Consider the following 19,336-nt stretch of genomic DNA (forward strand, 5'->3'; position numbering starts at 1 on the left):
AGTTTTTTTTTGTTCTTTTTGCTGTTTTGGATTGCTTTTTGAGGTGTGCCCTTTGCTCTTTATAAGCTCGATCAGAAAAATGGATATCCCTCTCGCCCCTAATAAGTAAACTATATGTGTGTTGCAAAAATCCGGAGCCCTTCTTAAATATAATACTAGTGACTGTGATCGAATGCGCAAGTATGGGGACACCAATAACGGTTAAGAGTTGAGCTTGTTGGTACAGACTTTTAAATATATCAGCTTGAACTTTAGAATTGAACTAGAACACAAAGTGTGTTCTAGTTCAATTCTAAAGTTGAAGTTGATATATTTACAAGTATGGGGACAGGAGTTTACCCGGATGAAAAGGTAAGCGTGGCGTTCCCTCGAAACAAACAGGTTGTGAGAAAAGAAAGGAAACAATATTGCCTTTCGTATTCACGAGCTTTTTTCACTGAAATAATGGTTCATTAGATAATGGATCGCAAGTAATGTTTCGCTTTTATCATTCATTGTTGATCCAGTTAACGTTATGTTCCCAAACTTATTATAATTGAAAAATGTAAAAAAAAAAAAAAAAAAACTAAAAGCATCAGTAATTATGTTTTCTTGGCATGAGTTTTTTACTTGGTAAAGTTCAATTCGAAGTCTGCTCAACAAAATCTCTCTTCCATTTATTGATTCAAATATATTTATTTATATATTATGCGACGACCTTTGCGTTTTAAAGTTGTTTCTCACACCAACTGGTAAATATTTTTCCCTGCCACCGTTATTAAACTCTGTCATCATATAACCGAAGAAAAAGTGGCAACACATCATGGCATACAAGCCTAAGTGCTTTCGTCAACAGGTAATTCCCGATTTTCGCGAATTCGCTATAAATGGTCAGCAGGAAAAAAAAAAAAAAGTATGATCCCTAGCAGAGTGCTTATTTTTACCTGTCGGTGGTCAAGGCTATGAGAAGGAACACATGTCAATTAAATAATATTAATAAAAAAAAACACAAGCGTGAAACAAACTTGTGAAAACCCCGATGCTAAATTTCTTCTGCGACTTTTTTCCCCTAGCTCCAAGACAAACAAGACAGTACTGAATATACTGAATAGTTTTACAAATGCGCCTACTAAAGTGCACTCTAAGAAATGCCTGCGCGTGTACTCACCCGCAAAACATTCACAGAGCCAACCTCTGCGATCTACGAAATCAGCTCACCGCATGATGAAGCAGAACATCCGTTTAGACCTCAAAGTGAAGTCTGCGCTGTGACATTACGCAATGCAAAGCGTCATTCCTGCATTGCGTAATGCCACGGCGCAGACTTAATTTTGAGGTCTAAACAGATGTTCTGCCTCATCATTCGCTGAGCTGATTTTATTTATCGCAGAGATTGGCTCTTCGAGTATTTTTCGAGTAAGTAGACGCGCAGGAATTTCTTAGATTGTGTGAAGCCTGATATCTGAGCCCCATGAATATACAGAATATGTGCGCAGGAAAACTAACCAACCGCCATTTCTGTTTTTCATCTATATTAAAGAATGCAACTCTGTTCTGTTTCGTTCCAATTTTACGTTGTTCCCCCCCCCCCCCCCCCCCCCCAACAACCACGCGTTGTCATCCTGTATACAAATCTGTTGTGAATTCTTTTTTTTTTTTTTTTTTTTTTGTAGTGCCTTTTTACTTTCCTGACAATCTACAATTTTCTGCAAGCTGACTTTCGATAGTATCGACAGTCGACTAACAGTCAACTATCGGTAGTACTATCGAATGCACTATCGCTAGTACTATCAATAGTCAACTATCGATAATACAGTCGATAGTCAACTAGAGATAGTTTTATCGATATCCGATTATCGATAGCACTATATAGAATATAGAGAGTACTATCGATAGTTTTTTCACTATTGATTGTTTTGAAAAAACTATCGATAGTTTTTTCACTATTGATTGTTTTGAAAAAACTATCGATAGTTAATTTTTCGATAGTTTTGCATCACTAGTTGAGCGCCACGCAGTTGGGGAGGAGAATTGACCGTCGCACCCCTAGCGGCTAACTTGAGAACTAAAGCCACGAGGACAACAACAACAACATTAATTATTTGTTTTTGACGGAGCGTTCAGCTGACGGTATTGGGCAGGAGATCGAACTATAGGGGGAGCTTTATCGAGCTTGTTGTCCCCACAGCCCGGTGTTTACTAACACAGAATAACAAAGAAATTGAACCTCGCCATGCATGGTATGGACACGAGCGCTTCACTCTTACCAGTGCTTTGGGCTGCACGAGGAGCGGCCATTCGAATCGTCACCATCGATGTCGCTGATCAAAAACAAACAAAGAAAATTCGGTCTGTTGTCCCCACACCTGAAGCGTGCCGCCAGAGGCGTGACTGTTCGATCTCTCCAGCCTAGATCAAGCACCCTCATATTACGTGAATCGAAGGTGGCGTGAAAGGACCAACATCCTTTCCCCTTTGCTTTCCAAGACGTTCGCCTTTTCTGGTGTGCAGAATCTGTGTAGTGCCGTTAGTGACGCCATTAGAGCGTCAGGTTTGGCTACACCGTGGGTTTGGCTCTGCAAAGGGTGGGTAGACTGACTTTCGGAAAGGGTCTATTGAACAGCCGAACGCGGATGCGGCATTCGCGTCGTATTGGTGGCACGCGCTGGATAGAGGAAGATGACATAAACCATCGGGTCCATGGGCCTTTTTTTCTTTTTTTTTTTGTATAAATACCGGAATCTGTGGAAAATAAGCTCGACAAGGCGCCCCCAATACTTCGATTTTCTCGCGAACAACTCGGTACAGGTTCTCATTCTGTACCGGACCTGAGTTTAAAAATAAGGATGTTGTCATAAAAAAAAAAGTTGGCAAAGAACCAGTTTTTTTTTTCTTAATTTACGCGGATTAAATTAGAAGGACACGACGAGGGAAGCTGGGCTTTTTTTTTTATACGATTTGAGATGCGCTACTCGGGAATGGAATGAGAAACAAATTCGTATAAAGCGCCATACAATACCCGAAACTGCCTGCAGCGATACTGTACTCTTTGACCCCATCTAGTAGTCGTCGGAGTGGGTATAAAACATATATCGCACTACTGCCACATGATAACTTTGCCGTAAGCCACCGAAGATTGATTGGCACCTCTTGCCGGTCACATCGTTGTCCGCAACGCTATGGCATGGGTGTGTCAGTTCAGATATACTGCAAGCTTCATTGATGTCGTTCTTCTGTGTTGTTTTCGCCTGGAGCATGACAGCATTGATGACTCGATGACATTTGAACCCCCATGAGCTTGCGTTTTTCAGTTCGTGCCCACATGTAGCTTGACATCGTTGAAGCAATCAAAGGTCGACTCCTGAAATGTACACAATGCCATTACTAACCTTTCATTGTGTGTATATACCTCTCGTAAACTGATGACGTAAAGGGACTTTTTTTTTTCTTGCTGTGTGTTACGAGTGTTGTGCTGCAACAGTCATTGGCAGTGTACTTCTTTTTTTTTTTTTAAGAAAAGGGGGATTCTATGTTGCAGTATTATCCAACCGTGCAGGTAATGGTACGTAAACACCAACTGCCATTCTTTGCCCGGTAGATTGTGCCAGGCAGTGCACACGTTTCTTGTAGAAAATTATTTTCCGTGCGCTGTCCTTGCAAAGTGCTACGCAATAGGCGTGCTTGTTAACCAGGCGGACGCGCAATAGGCATATCGATCTTGACCCACCAATCAAACGCGCAAATTTGCATATTCACAAAACCCATGGCGAAACCTTTTTGCAGCTAATTTTGCGGCTTCATGTTTCAGTCGCTAGATGTTGCGGGTGTTTTTATAAAATCCCAGAGAAAAGCTCACCGGAGAAAAGCTCACCGGAGATGAGCTCACCGGAGACGAGCTCACCGCAAAATCGGCGGGTGCGGAGAAACGCTCACCGGCCATTGAGCGTATGCCGAGAAGAGCTCACCGATTTTTTTTCTTCTTTTATATGGAGGTTGTTAGATTATGCGTAACATATGTCCCCCCCCCCCCCCATTTATTACCATTAAAATTCGTCAACTTTAAAAAAAAAAGGAAATGTCATTTTTTGTATTATTTGTTAAGCTTATTGGGTATGTTGCTTTCAAATTTATAATTGCGGGCCTCTGTTTTCTGGGGTTTACTTTCTAGGCAACGAAAGCCTAACTGAAAACTTTATGAACTTGAAGGACAGGAAAATGTTGACAACTTAATAATGTCTACCTAAAAATCAAAACTGAATTTCCGAAAATCCGAAAGTGCATGCGCAACAACGCGGTGCCTGAATTTCTCTTTGACGCTTCTGTTAACCTTAGAAAACAGGATAAAACAGTCAGTAGAATATCGAGGTTTCTTTGTTCCACGGACATGCACGTTTCCTAGCGGTTCGTGCTGGTGTTTCCAGACGTTGCCTTTGTGTGATAGTGCCTTTCTACGGAGAGCTACCCATAACCTTTAGAGTTGCACACTGTCGCCGTTGTTACTCGTGACCTATCTCAGAACTCGTATTCTGTAGGTAGCCAATTGGGCGAGTTGGTAAACGTTTATACATGATGAAAACCGCTTAAACGACGACGACAGAGTGAAGACAAACAAGACAGGACGGAGCTTCTCTCACAACTAAAGTTTTGTTAGTGAAATTAACAGAAAGAAAACAGTGTAGCCGTCACTGATTACATCAACAAACAGATATTTATCTGTGAGGCACTACACAACCTTTGGAGCTGAAGCGGTTCATACACCGCTATTCATATTAGCTCGCAAAGAACAAACCTTTTCATTTTTTTATTTTACAGAGCTACCGACGGCGCACTGTCAGCTGTCAATAAATTGTTGTCATTTTTACCGGTGTCCAATGTTCTGATTGTATACTTGCGGCTTTATTGATATACAGAATTGGTGTACACTAATTTCTGAGGAATTAGTAAATATGGCCAATAAATTTCAAGAATATTACAAAAAAAAAAGAGACATATTTTCAATGAAGTGACGAATTCGAATTGTGTTGAATCGCCCCGTGTAACGCAGAATCTGCTAAGCTAAAAATAAATTAAAAAAAAAAGAATCGTAGAGCTTTTCTTTGCATTCGCTCAAAAGCCGGTGAGCTTTTCTCGGCATTTGCCGGTTTTGCGGTGAGCTTTTCTCCGGTGAGCTTTACTCCGGTGAGCTTTTCTCCGGCGAGCTTTTCTCCGCCGCCCGTTTTTATGCTGCTTTGAAAAAACTTCCACCTAGGTTTAGGGCTTCGTAATCTTTACCACCACTTGTTATATAGCGCGATGGCGTGGCAGTATATATGCTATCTTTCATTCCTTATAACACCAAAATTTCACAGTACCAGCGTTCAAAACAGGCGGCTTTCAGGTAGATTGGTAAAAAAAGTTCAGTTGGAGTCGCTTATGAGTCTCGCCTAAAAGCAGAACCCTTTCGCGGCGATCTGGAATAAACTTTTGGCTCGAATATTGTATGCAGTATAATAGTTATGCAGTAAATGTAGGTCAAAAGGACAGATGACATTCACTTCTAATCTTAACACGCGCGCGTGCTCGCGCACTCACAGGTACGACACACGGGCACTGAACACGCACGCACGTACCCGCACTTCCTGTTTTGTCTCGTTTAATGCACGAAAAAAGGAGATGAGGATCGAAATTCGGATCCTACAGTCTGCTTCGCTTGTATCTTCCAGGTTCTATTGGAAAACACAGACGTCAACGAAGATCTGAAAGATGTGAGCCTCTGCCTATTTCAAGTCTTTTCTCTCTCTCTCTCTCTCTCTCTTTCTTCATCGTTCTCTCTTTTTCTCTTTTTTTTTCTCCTACCTTCTCGCTCTCTTCTTTACTAATAGTACCTTATTCATCTGAAAGTCTAACATCCTATTCTGACTTTTTTTTTCTTCATACAAAGTGTACGAACACAATCAAAACTCGGGGCCATGCTTTTTTTTAAATTATTAGTATTCCAGTTATTTTGAAGTCTATATTGATTAATTAATATAAACTATTTTTTTTATACGATGCGGTTTATTATACGATACGCAAAAGGATCACCCATTGAACCCGGGAGTGGAAATCGGTGATCGAACAAAAGCCAAGAGAAGCTAATCCCATCAATCGAGGGACGTCAAACGGCGAAACCCGCACCAGTCAGATTTCAGAAAGACGAGTGATTACAGTGTCCTCCAGGCCTACTACTGCTCGCAAAGTCTTCTTCATTCCTATCTTCGCGAACAACAACAACAACCAACAACAGCAACAACGGTCGACTCGCAGTCACACCCACTTATCCAGCTTGCACATCGGCCGTTTTAGAAAGACTCAGCCGAACGTTCTTCTTCGTGCACTTAACAAAAAATAATAATAATAATAATAAAGAAAAAGAAAAGATCAAGGAGGTTTGTTACGTTGTCTATCGAACTCCGGGATCGCTTCTCCGGAATTCTCGAGGCTCTCTCTCGTCTCTAGCTCACGCTGCACTTCGTGACGCAGCTGCCGAGAATCTTCTTTTTTTAGCTTCGCGGCGCCCTCCCCACCGAGCACGCAGTGCGCGAAGCGAAGAGGCAAACGTAGCGCGATGGATGCGCTTTCCATTATGGCCGCGGTGCAGCCTCGAGGGAAGAGAAGGATCTTTGTTACACGTCAATTAGAAGCGGTCATTCTCGCACGCTTTCGCTTACAAGCCAAACTCCCGCTTTATACGCACTAACGAACGAACGAATGAGTGAACGAACCGCCGCTTGTGGCGAAGAAAGAAACGTGTTTGTTCGCATTAGCGATCGGCTCGACTGGAAACAGGTAACGAACCTGCGATGCTTCGCCATTCTCTTCGCCTACTTTGTATGTTCTGTTCTCGCGGAGGAGTTCTCTGGCTTTTCGGTCTTCGTTGCAGCGCTTGTTCTCCCCAGGTGTTCCATTTGGGACGGCGTGATCTTTGCCGCTGGGCATTATTGTTGTTTCTCATTGGCGCCGCGTTCGGGTCGTCTTCATTTCCCCTCTCATCTTCGGAGGGCGAGCTGCAGCTGCTTCCTTTTAGGGCCTCGGGAGGAGATTGTGAGAACGTAATAGCGCATCAGGAAGTATAGGAAACACAACGTTCCTAATAGGTTTCGAGTTTTCTTTCTTGGCATCGGACTGCGCAAGTTCTTAGTACCCCGTTCAAGTAAAACTCGGTATGTAAAGATGACTGTATCGACACTCGCAAGACAAAACAAGAATTAACTTTCTTTGTTTTTCATTGTTTTGTTGTGGCACATGGCGATAGCAAGGTGTCACAATATGTCCTTTAAATCTTCCTTCTACTGGTCGCTGTTGAAAACCAATTTTTTGTTTGTGGCGTATTGAAAGTATATTTATATATGGCGGTCTGTCGTCACCAGAAAACTGATGCATCGGTATATCGGTGACCCAATCTGGTAGAAAACCTTTCGTGTGTCCGGCGCAAACTGCCCGCGGAATTCCACGCGTTTCCTGCGCGAGAGTCGTACTCTCTTCGCGCGTAATTTATTGGGGCTGCCGAACGTAGTTGGAAAAGATCAAGGCCGGGATCAGTGTCCTGCTTTGCCACTTAACCGACCACGCGAGCGGTGGCAACGAACGTTCCTACGCGTTGCCCCAACAGCCTTGAAGCCACAGTTTGTTTACTACCTTGAGAGAGCGCCCTTGGGACTTTACTGGAAAGCTGTATATTAGCTCGGGCCATACGTATTAATACCTCCCTGACTCCTGACGGGTCGACCCTTTTCAATGCCCTCACGAAGCAACATTAGCGGTCGGCATTTCTTGGACATGGAGCTCGTGATTGGGTCCGAGTCTTCCCCGAACGCTGACGCAATCTTCGTGTCCAGTAGGGGCTCAGGTTACGCGTCCAAACGATTGGCGCAGCAGCTAAAAGATGGCGACCACTTTCGAAGAGGGTCTATTGAAGCCGACGGTGCGACAAACAGCTTGCACTGGACCACGAGGGACTACTTGTAGATGCACGTGTCCAATCTCGCGTTCGCCTCTTGTTGACGTGGGAAGTCCGGCCGTACTGCTTTCCGTTCCCGGCGGTGTCGACGATACACACGTCGACGAGTTGCGCAGCGCAGCAGCGGCGCACGAGAGGCGGCCGGCGGCGCAGCGCGTGCCGTTGACTCGCTCCGTGACCATCGCGGCAGCCGGCGTGGCCGACGCTCGCTCCCAAGGCCGGCCGCAGAATGGAGCGGTAATTGCGGCCAGGTCACTGGCTGGCTTCGGCCCTTTCATCCCTCGCCCAACGGCGCCTCCTCAGACCAACGGCGACCTTCAACCGGGCCAACGTGTTAGCAGTGTTGCTGGCTTCGCCGACGCGTGCTTCGAGCGCTGCCAAAGACGTTGTTGTGCACTCCGCGGGGCTTCTATGTTCGCTGCGATCGATCCCGCCTTGCGCCAGCTTCGGGGCAGGGAATAACGCCGCCTGCTTGGCCGACACAGGGTTTCCAAACAAGCCCGCGTTTGCCCACACCAGGTGTAGGCACTGCGCGTGCGCAGAAACCAGATTCGCCCGAGGCGAAGCGTCTGCGCATGCGCCGTGCAGAGCCCTGGCGCCGGGCAGTCGAGAGCGCCACCGCCACTGCGTGGCGTCAGGGCCGCGTGTTGCTTTTTTTTATTTTTCATAGTTTTCCATCTACCTTAAATTCTGAAATTTTGCTAATCACACCAACAGACATAGCTGAAAAAGTCACGCAAATATTTGGGCAAGATGAATTATTTTCGCGAAGTTATTGAATTTACCATATTAGCCCTCACCTTGTTTTTCAAAGTGAAAGTCGTCTCTACTGGCAACATTGAAAAAGTTACGTCAGCGGAAGTCAGGGGTTCTCTCTTTGGACTGCGGAATTTGTTCCCAACTGATTACAAGCAGTTTCATGGTGTCGCACGAATGCTTTGGGAGCTCGCTCCAGCACGAAACAAATGCTCGGCATCGTTCGTTTTTTGACTGTCCGCCTGACATGCGAGCCTGCCTTCCCTTTACGTCACGGCACTGAAAAGCGCTCGTATATTTGAATGTACGTTCTATCATCATTTTGACTCGCCAATTTCACAATAACGATTCTGAATTTCGCGATGCTAGATAGCGTACCAGGAAGGGTAAAGGCCGGTGATTCTGAAAATATAGTTAGTTGTTGTAGCTCAAAAAATCGTCGGAGTACCCTTTAAGAGAGTTAATTACCACACCTTTCTTCAAGTTCAAGTGTGGATCGAGCGAATGGTTACACTGTCTACAGTAGTTCACCTTGTGCAAGGGTTTAGACTCTTCAACGCTGCAGAGAAATTATCATACGCGTGAATTCTGAAGCACAAAACTAAAACACATTTAAAAAATACATAGATCCGAAAATTGGAGCACGCAAGCATAGTTTCACTCTCTCAAACAAGAAAACCAAACCAGGCGTGGGTATTTATCGTACGGAAATCGCAATTGTGCTTTAAACAATACCACATTTGCGATTTACGTGCACTTAATGCTTGTACCGTCCGTTTTTGGAGATAGCGTGTTTTGATTTTTTATGTTCCGATTTTTGTGCGACACTCGGTTGAATTTTTGAAAATGTGTTCCAAATTCCAACCTTTAGGGCTAAGTGCTTAAAGGGATGCTGAACCGAAATTTGGATTCCCCGAAACACGCGGCAAAAGCGTGCCCAACGGGATGCTACAGACACAAAAACATCACTCATACAACGATATCTCGAACGGATGACCGTATTTTTCAAAAAAGGAGGCGCATTTGACAGAAATGTTGACGTCATGTTTCTGCGACAAGGAGAGGGAACGACCTCGCGTCTTCTCCGCCACGCTGCCTTGAGGGAGCGAAGCGAAGAGGGGAGGAAACAAGGTATCTTAACATCACGCACCTCGTCAGCCTGGTTCAATCTCGACCTCTTTTTCCAAAAATACGGCCGTCCATTCGATATATCGCCTTATGAGTAGTGTTGCAGGGATTGTAGCGTCCCGCCTACATCTCCTGCATTGTTTTTTTTTTTTTAATCCAAATTTCGGTTCACCATCCCTTTCAGGTGGGCCTATTTTGGGCACTGGTCGCAATTTTTCGTGACCAATCTTCCACGACATCATCGTGGTCTTTCAGCTTACTGCGCCAAGCTTCGTCTCAAATATGTCTGTTCGTACGATATGCTTGGTCGGAGTCCATATAATTTTTAGGGCTGGGCGTCGATTAAAAATTTTAACCCGATTAATCGCCACCCTTTAATCGATTAATTAATCGATTAATCGGTTGCGTTTATTTTTATAAATAATATATTAAAAAGGATGCAACAACTCGTCTTGCCTTTGAAGACCTATTTTACTCTATGTTACACGGCGCAACGGACATTTGCAATTCAGGATACATGTAGTTCAACGATTCAAAAACACATATTTTTTCTCCACCTCCAAAGAAAAATAAGTTTTTCCACATTATCCGACAGAAAGACAAGAAGTCAGGACTTGGGCGATGCTTTCTTCTTTTTTCAGAGAAAGGGACCTTGATGAAAAGGCGTTAATGGTTGTCTGCGTTTTGGCGAATGGTCCTTGCTGCAGCGGCGAACGTGGGTGCTTCGCTCGTAGGTGATACTGAAGCGAACTTACGCTTCAGCTGTATGAAAACGGCTTTTTGCAGATGATGCGGTCGACTTCCTTCGTGTTAAAAACTTCACCGCTGGAGTTTACTTTAAACCCAAACTTTCCAGCGAGATTGCCTTTAATACTCGTGAACTCGTCCATTTTTACCTGCCGATTGCTGGAACAAGTAACCATGGCGTTGTTCGCTTCCCAGCTTGTTTTTCTGCTTGTTTGCCTTGTCTGGGCAGGATGTGTAATAGATCCTCAACACGTGAAGTATCGATCGAAGGGATCCATTGCGGGCCCGGCTTGTTCGTCTTCCCTCGGTAGAACTGTAATGTATATCCTTGAACACGTGACGCTTCGCGAGCGCAAGAATTGAACCTTGTTCATACTGATAGCACCTGGCTGGGAACAGAAAACCGCTCAGGACAGAACGACAGGATGCACGGCACGCAAGGCTTTTGGGGCGGAGGGGCGTGAGTCACCCGTAGTTCGGGCAGGTAGTCCAGGATAGAGCCATGCGTGCGTCCAGTTGACTTCTTTTTCAGTACCGATTAAACAACCGATTAACCGGCTAAACAATTTGATCGCGATTAAAGCCTTAATCGATTAATCGGAAGGTTAATCGATCAATTGCCCAGCCCTAATAATTTTAGCATACGCCGTTTTATCGCGCAACATTTTAGCGAGTGTCTCTTTTTAAAACGTACTCGACAGGCTAAGCAGTCTAGGTTGTGTCGTATCACTAGACCACCGGAAGGATGCTCGCTCTGATCGCAGAACGGGCTCACTCGAAGCCCGCTACGCCAAGAACAAGCGATCGATCGTTTTCGTTTTCTCGTCGGCACCTCGTTCAAGCTAATCAGAAGATGTTCAATATCTCATCTCATCACGTCGGTACTTCTCCTCTTTTGGTGCCCTCTCGGTTCCCATGGTACAGAATCTTTGTACTAAACGTCGTTTGTTTCCCAACATGAACACGAACTGTCTAAATATGCTTCGTCATTCTCAGATGTCCACAGATTTCCCCGTTTCGATCTTTAGTGGCGCGTAGCGAAACAGATTATCCGGGATCCTAGATCATCAGATACGGAGCGATGCGAACGCCTTTCAGATTAACCGCAGCTCAACCTCTCCACTTTACAACCTCGCAGTGTACAAAAAAAAAGGCGCTCCCCAATTTTCCGATTTGATTCGGGACATTGGGGACACCGGGGACAACGCATCGAATTCCTCGCGCCCAGTGCGCCCCGATGCGGTAACTTTGGATCTATCCACGCCCGCGCGCGCTCACACACGGATCGAAAGCTCGATCCTGAATTCGGCCATCCGGCACAGGCGCACTGCGCGCACGGGGTGCGACAAATGAGCGAACCACACGAAACGAACAGACGCACAAAGAAACGAAGGAACGGCAAGCAAAGACAAAGACAACAGCTCCGGCGAGCCATGGCCGTTTCCTGGGGCCTCGTCTAATAATACCTCTAGGAGACGGCCCCCCCGCAATAGAAATGGTTAGTCACGCGCATCGCCGTAATGGCCCCAGCCAAACGGGCAGTGGCGGTCGTGGCGTCGGCGGCGGCGGCGGCAAGCGAGCCAACGCAGGCACGGGCTTTGGCCGAGCCAAGCCGAGCCGCCAACAGCCAGAGCTGAAGCAATAAAATTCATGGACGGTCCCCCGACGTTTCTCTCTTTCCCTTTAAGCCCCGTTCCCCTTTCTCTCTTTCTCTTTTCCGAGAAGGTTCGATACCGAGCAACGGCCAGATTGGACCAGCGTTGGTCTGGCGGGTGTCGTCACTTTTGGGCCGGTGCTCTCTATCGTAGTCATTTCTCTCGCTTTTAATTCCATTAATTTTGGCGCGATCTAAAGTGCGACGTCTATTCGTATACTTATTTCATTTGTAGCTGTTTGAACTGATTCCAGTGGTATCATTTGCATGGAAACGCAACACTGCTCTATGCCCGTTTTCATCTCAAGAACCGTAGTAAAAAAGGAGTCCGGCTCCTCGCGGAGCATTACTAATTTTCCCCTTTATATGGAGAATCAAGATATGCGTAGGCGTATTTTAGATTAGAGGTGTGTTATCTAATGAAGACGTATACGATTTTGAAAGGCCAAAAGCATCGCTTCTTCCTCCGACAACCAAATCTTTTAAGAACTACTTCGCCCGGCGTATGAACAATGTGCAAAGAGAGAACGCCGTGACGATGCACTTTTCGCGCTGTTTGGTCGGCTCCGTCCGATATCCTAGCGTCGGCTGCGGTGGAACGCGAAAGAGAACGGAGTTTAAAATTAGTCTCGACGCGAAGCAGACGTCGTACAAAAAGACTCGAACTGCAGACGTAATGACAGAGTTACCTGCGGACACGCCCGGAGCATGTTCCAAGCATGTTAACATGTCTGCTAACAGTTTTTTTGTACGACCAATGTGACCGTTGTACAAGGAAGGAACACGCCTCCCTCTGCAGACTGTCTTTTGTACGATGTACTAGCGGTGGTACCGCGGCGAAAATATTGCTCTCAATCTTTTTTTTTTTTTTTTTTTTTTTTTTGGGGGGGGGGGGGGGGGTGAGTTTATTTTGACGTAAAGGTCGGTTCTCACATGCAGCGAAGCGCTGATGTAGCGCTGCTCACGTGTTGTCGGCTACTTATCGTCTGCCATGAGCAGCAGTTTGGACGGTGCGATACTAAGCTGGTGAACGCTCACGTCAGCACGCGCTTAGCGCGGGGTCAGCGCTATGCTTGTAGCGCTCCGCCGCATGTGTGAACAGGCCTTTAGTGTCCTACACCGACACTTATTTTTTTCCTTCTATTAATTTTTTTTGGGGGGGTTGGAAAGGGGGGGGGGGGGTGGTTGGAGGGGTGCTTTTAAGAGCTATTCCGAAGCATGCTTTCATTTCGGATTCGAGGTCCAAAATATTAATGTGTTTCAGAATCACTCCTAGCTCAACATCTGTCTCCCGGCGTAAATTATGCGTTTTTCTTTTGTTTTCTTGCTGTTTTTTTTCCCCTCAGAGGGGGGGGGGGGGGGGGGGGGGGATGAACGCCATCTAGCCATACCACCTATACGCCGTTCTTCGAAACTTCCGTATTCCATAGAATTCACTGCACGTTATCATAGCAGCCGTCCGGCACGTCGAACGACGTAAGGTGAGTCGTGGTGAGTGACGAAAGGTACTGCTCGTGCAAGCAGCGTCTATCAGCAGTTCCGAAACTGAGCTGAGGCCTAGGCTAGCGGTTGTACTGCACTGGCTAAATTTATCATCTACAGCTGCGAGACAAGTCGCCCGTTGAGGCAGACAGTTCTAGGCTGTATAAACGTACACACACCCCATTTTTTCTTTTCTTCCGTAACCGAGCTAATCTAATAACGTTGGCGTCACTACAAACGCCGCGCCGACCGCCGCTGCTGTCGATGGCGATGGGCAGGCGCGCTTGATATGAGGGCAGGGTCCATCTTAACGAGGGAACGCCCACGAAGTCGGCGCTTGGGTCCCCTGCGCTGTAGCTGCGCCCCAGTGCGGTGTGATGGATCGTGCTTATGATCACAGCCGACAACTGCTGATGGCAGTTCTGTGAGCATTTCCTTGAGCGCGTGTCTCTTTCTTTTTGCGAACAATATTTCTGTTTTTATCTCTAGACCCCCCGCAGCTTGCGCGGCGACGGGTATTTTGCGTGACCTTGGCCTTATCGTAGGCTTCGCCGGGATTGAAGAAGCTGCGATAAAAATGTATAGCTTTCGTTTTTATTTCGTGCGTGCACCTGAAGCAGGTTGAGTGATCTTCGGCGCTTTGCTCGTATTTTTATGCGATATTTCTTTTTTTTTTAGACAGTGCTGCGTCTAACCGACTCCAAGTGTTATAGAAACTTTGTTCGAGTAGTTTTCGCAAACTGAGAGTGCCATAGACAATCTCGACAGTATCGAGGACTCGTGCCTTGAACACATTCTTTCCCTCATTGTAAGAGGATTTCGATTCACACCACAGCTGCTATGAATCTAAGTCGTTTGCATTTAAAATGCCAACAAGGCCGCTTATACGTAGAAAAAAAGAGAAATAACGATTAGCTGCATTAGAGAAAAGCTGCTCATGAAGTATTACGTGAATAACGTAAAAAAAAAAAAAAGTATACGCTTAAAACCAGATTTCTGTATTCTCGGCCTTTCATGGCCACTGGAAACCTTCCGTGACATACACCGAGTGCTGCACGGAACTGAGTGTATGTAACGCGTTTTGTTAGAAGGAACGGTGGAACACCGCTGTCCCATCTTGCATAGGTGGAACCGGAACGGGAACTCGTTACGCTATTGAGAGAACGGCAGGAACGACATTCCTTTTCACCGCGAGGTCCGCGGTTCGAATGCCGTATGACAGTGAGTTCAAGGAGGGAACCACGGATATTGCGGTGAGTCGTGTTTGCTGACTGTCTCTAGTATGATGTGTGAACAATGTATCCAGAAATTTCAACAAAAAATTCTTTGAGACAACAACAACGAACAAACGTGACTGTTGTGACACGACGCGTAATTCGGTGTAGATATTTTCACTCGCTCGCTTCATTTTACGTACGAATTATCGAGCACAATATTTCATTCAAATACGCAACCGTAACGTTAATGTAACGACACATTCCCATCTTAGAAAAGTAACAGGAACGCGTTGCTTTTGAACCAACGAACCCTGTAACGAGAACGCATTCCGAGATTGAGAAGGAACGCGGAACGAGTTTTCGTTCTTGTTTTGGAGGAACGTGGACAACACTGCATACACCATTGATGCATCGCGTCCTGAATCTAAAAGAAAAGAATCTGGCTTAGACATTTTGTTTATTGCAACGAAAGTGCGATAGCACTAATACCCGATTCCCACCTAATCCAACGCTATGGTCGCCGGTGAATACTCCTTTTAAATGCTCCCTATGCTGCTATCGCTTTAAAATCCTGAGTGCACTCTCCGACTTTCTTCCTGTCAATCAAATGCTCTCCTTTGTTTGCCAACCCCCTTTTGGTGGTAGGTATTAAACAGGAAAGTGTGACGACTGAAAGTGCGTGTGTGGCTCTGGTACGTCACAGCTTTAGTTCCGTAACAAAAAGGTAAACAAAAAAAATTATAATCTGGATATTAAAATGACAGGTCCGCTGTAATCGAGGTCGGATATCTGGTTGGGAAGGGGGGAGGGGGGGGGGGGGGGGGGCGTTGGCTGGCTGGCAGAGAGCCACATTACAAGTCTTCGTGTCTCCTACTGCCGCAGCCTCTCAGACACATGTACGTCTCAAATCAAGTTATTCGTTTTATCGGTATAGAACGTTTGTTTAAGATTGTGCCAACCAAGCGGAAACTGCGACACGCTATATATTGTTCACTGAAATTATGCTACGCAGTACCTCGACTGAAGCGGTTTTCTGATGCGCACGACGGATGATGCCGAAAACTCAGCACACATAAAACACGAGGCTCGCGGAGTCGCTTGTTTTCTGAGTCAGGCTGCAATTGCATTTCCCAGAAAACGCATTACTTGCCTTCGTTTTATCGACCTACCGTGAGCGAAGACTTCCCCCCCCCCTTTTTTTTTTACGAGAACGAACATACACATAATAGGGTACCGTAACATAATGAGCAGTCAGAACTCCCCTATTCCCTAAATTTGAATTGTCCATTCTGCGTTCCCAAATTGAATCTTTTGCCGGAATTAACTGCGGCGCCGTAACCTTGTACTATGCGCTCTATTTCCACCCAGCCCATTATTTGTAGCAACGCAGCGCATCTGCAGTTCCAAACAAAAATATAGCTCAGAAGGCAGAAAGAGGGAAAAGGGAAGAAGAGAAAGAGGAAAGAGAACGAGTGTCACCGGCCACACCGGCTCACGCACATAAAATTGATCTCGTCGTATCAAGCGGAGGGAAAGAAAGAAAATACAAACGTACGGTACGACAGAATTAGAAACGCCGGACAAAGAACGTCAAGATAGAAGAAAAAATAACAGCAATAAGGAAAAAAAAGTAAGGGGAAAGATTCCCCAAAACAGAGACAGCGAAGCCTCGAAATAAGGTCATTACCATTCAGGAGTAGAATGGGAAGACGCGCGCCAGACTTCGGCTCCTGCCCTCTCTCTCCCTCTCTGTTTTTTCTTTCTTTTCTTTCGCCGGAGTGTGCCGTCCTTTTGTTTTGTCTGCTTGGCTTGGCTCGGCTTGGCTTGGCCCGTCTTTTGTACGTTATTCGCGTATCGTGCCCGGACACTTTGTGTCGTGAGCGTGGCTTCGCGTCGTCCGTCTCCTTCTGCAGCATTGAGCTCTGTTTCTTTCTTTCTTTTTCGGCGAGGTATCGATCAGCATTTTCAATCTGCACGCCGCTTTTGCGCTCCCGTTGTACTTTATTCTGTCGACGGCTATTACGTATCACGCATGCGTATACCGACCGAGTAAGATCCTCCTTTTTGAGTCAGGTTTTTATTGCTACAAATATAAACATACTTAGCTGCCTTAACCTACAGCCGACCTTCTTTGAGTATAAATAACATTAATACTCCTCCAAGATAGAACAAAAAGCTAGGTTTTCTTCGCGTATTAATTCGCCAACTGATTGGGATCATACTTCGGTACTCAGACGCACCACAAAACTATATACGTTTACAAACAATCCTGTTTCAAAAACTAGTGTGTCCACAGTGAATGGGAAAGCACTTCTAGCAATAACGAGTACGCCTTGGCAAAGCTTTGGAGACTGAGTGCCGCACACTCTCTAGCAACAAAGTGGTGGCCGTCAAGGCAATGGAGATTGGGCGCTGCAGACGCCTTGGCATCGAAATGGCGGCGCATCCAGCAGCCGTACTTACAAACGAGTATGCTTTATTCCATAAGTTGTGTGCGGTTCTTACAAAACCTGTACTGCAATTACGCTAAAGAAGCTGACGACATCACAAATTCAATGTAACTTGTTTCCAGATGTGGCTTCACGAAGTACACAAGTGAGCCTCTTTGAGTTTGCAATAGTGGCACTATGCAATAGGAGCAAGATAGTGTAGTGAACGTAAGCATAATTTTAACTGATATATATGTCAGAAATTCCGAGGTTGGATCCTAAAACCGTCCGGAAAGATTGACGCCTGCGCTTATCTATCTAAACTTTTCACCAAAGGCGTATTTCAATAGTACACTTTGCCCTGTGAAATTGTGAAAAAAAAATAGTTCAACAAACTTACCAGGGTCGTACGAGACGACCAAATTAGTGACGGCTAAAACTTATAGCGCCATCTCCCGTTAGACGCAGCGAGCACAAAAAGCACCCAGTCCAAAGCAGACGACCTGGTCGTCTGCTCGCCTCGTCTATCAGGAGGTGGCGCCACGGATTAGAAACGTCGCTAACTTGGTCGTCCAGCTGCGTCGACGTCCACCGTTGACCTTCGTAAGATTGTTGGTCTCATTCTTTTACTGTGACGAAGCTACACCAGGTAAAATGCACTACTCAAATACACTTTTGGTGAAAATTTGAAATTGCCACGTGCAGGCGCCCATTTAACCCGCCGATTTTAGAGCCAACTTCGGGATTTTGACACCCTATATACGCCACATATTTTCTGAAATTTTTGCTTTGAAATGGTTCCAGGCACCTAAAGTTTTCGGCCGACACGAGTCTTTGGTTTTGCCACCAGCCCCACTAAGATGCCGCTCCCACTGCCTTGATCCTTGGCATCCCGGAAAGTTTATTGTTTTTCAGGCTTCTTCTCTACGCCGCAATTTATGCGCTTTCCGGAACTTTGCATTCTCCAGTTTGATAATTTGTGTCGGTTCTAGATTCCCACATTTTGTTTTGTTTTTGTGCATAATTATGCAATGAACGAGCGGTATTGCATTTTCCCACCCTTCGGTCCTTCGATCCTCCGCTCTCGTCTTTTTGTTTTTATTTTATTTTGCTTAGATAGCGCTCTTTAATGTGATGAAGCGAGCGAATGCGATTTCTCGGTCTGGCATATTTAGTCGGTTGCATGGAAATTCAAACTCCATACTCAGATATCAATAAAAATATCTTATTTCGAGTTTTTTTTTTTCTAGTTTTTTGTTGTTGTATTTATTTTTGTTTTGTTGTTTTGCTTTGGTAATGTTCGAATTGTATCGAAGATTAGACCAACGTCTGTGACCCATGCGAGCACTCACAAAAATGGGAAACGTGCTCTGTTTTCGCTTTTGTTAATCCAATCTTGGAAAGTGCGGGTTGAAGGCTGACCAATCTCTGTGGCCTCGTTCCGTGCTCTTTCTTCCGTTGTTTTTGCTTGCTTGTACGAGCTCCGGGGTACAAAGCGATAACAATCACGTGATCACGTCATGATGTCCATATTCATTGAAGATAATCCTCGTCATTTCCCGCCAATGAATATCTCCCTGAGTGCGTATGCCCAATGATAAAAAAAAGCTTTTCCTTCGCCCTTTAATATTCATTTTTCCACCCCAAGAGAACTCCGATTAAGAAGCCACTACGAATGATTGAATATAGAGGTAAAGTATTACAAAGCTAACCATTTCAATATCCACTAGTCTCCAAGGACGTTCCTTGGGGTAACTCGATCGGTGTTCAGTTCCAACTGTACTTTCCCCTGAAATTATCCTCTGTGTGTCGTAGGCTCCTAAAACGAAGGCGGTGTTGAACGCAATATGATATGATTGTTATTGTGGTTAATATATTGGGGTGCAAAAACAATCCATACTCTATTTTTCGGTAATGTTTAAGCACGTAGCGTCCGTTTCTAGCTGGACAGCCAATCCAAGACAAG

At 45.4% G+C, this 19,336-nt stretch overlaps 1 protein-coding gene across 6 annotated transcripts in view; it reads left to right on the forward strand.

Annotated features, from left to right (window-relative positions):
- The window catches only part of LOC8042599, a 213,463-nt gene that overhangs the window by 138,818 nt on the left and 55,309 nt on the right, over positions 1-19,336 (forward strand). The window contains exon 1 of one of the 6 annotated variants that reach the window (XM_029982556.4): positions 5,705-5,723. The exons of the other annotated variants lie outside the window; for them this stretch is intronic. The gene's annotated coding sequence lies outside the window, so the exon portion shown is untranslated. Of the gene's footprint in view, positions 1-5,704; positions 5,724-19,336 lie in introns of those variants that run through there. 6 annotated transcript variants of the gene reach the window in all.

The sequence above is a fragment of the Ixodes scapularis genome, unplaced genomic scaffold, assembly GCF_016920785.2.
Source record: "Ixodes scapularis isolate PalLabHiFi unplaced genomic scaffold, ASM1692078v2 PGA_scaffold3__209_contigs__length_174095766, whole genome shotgun sequence".
NCBI lineage: Eukaryota > Metazoa > Arthropoda > Arachnida > Ixodida > Ixodidae > Ixodes > Ixodes scapularis.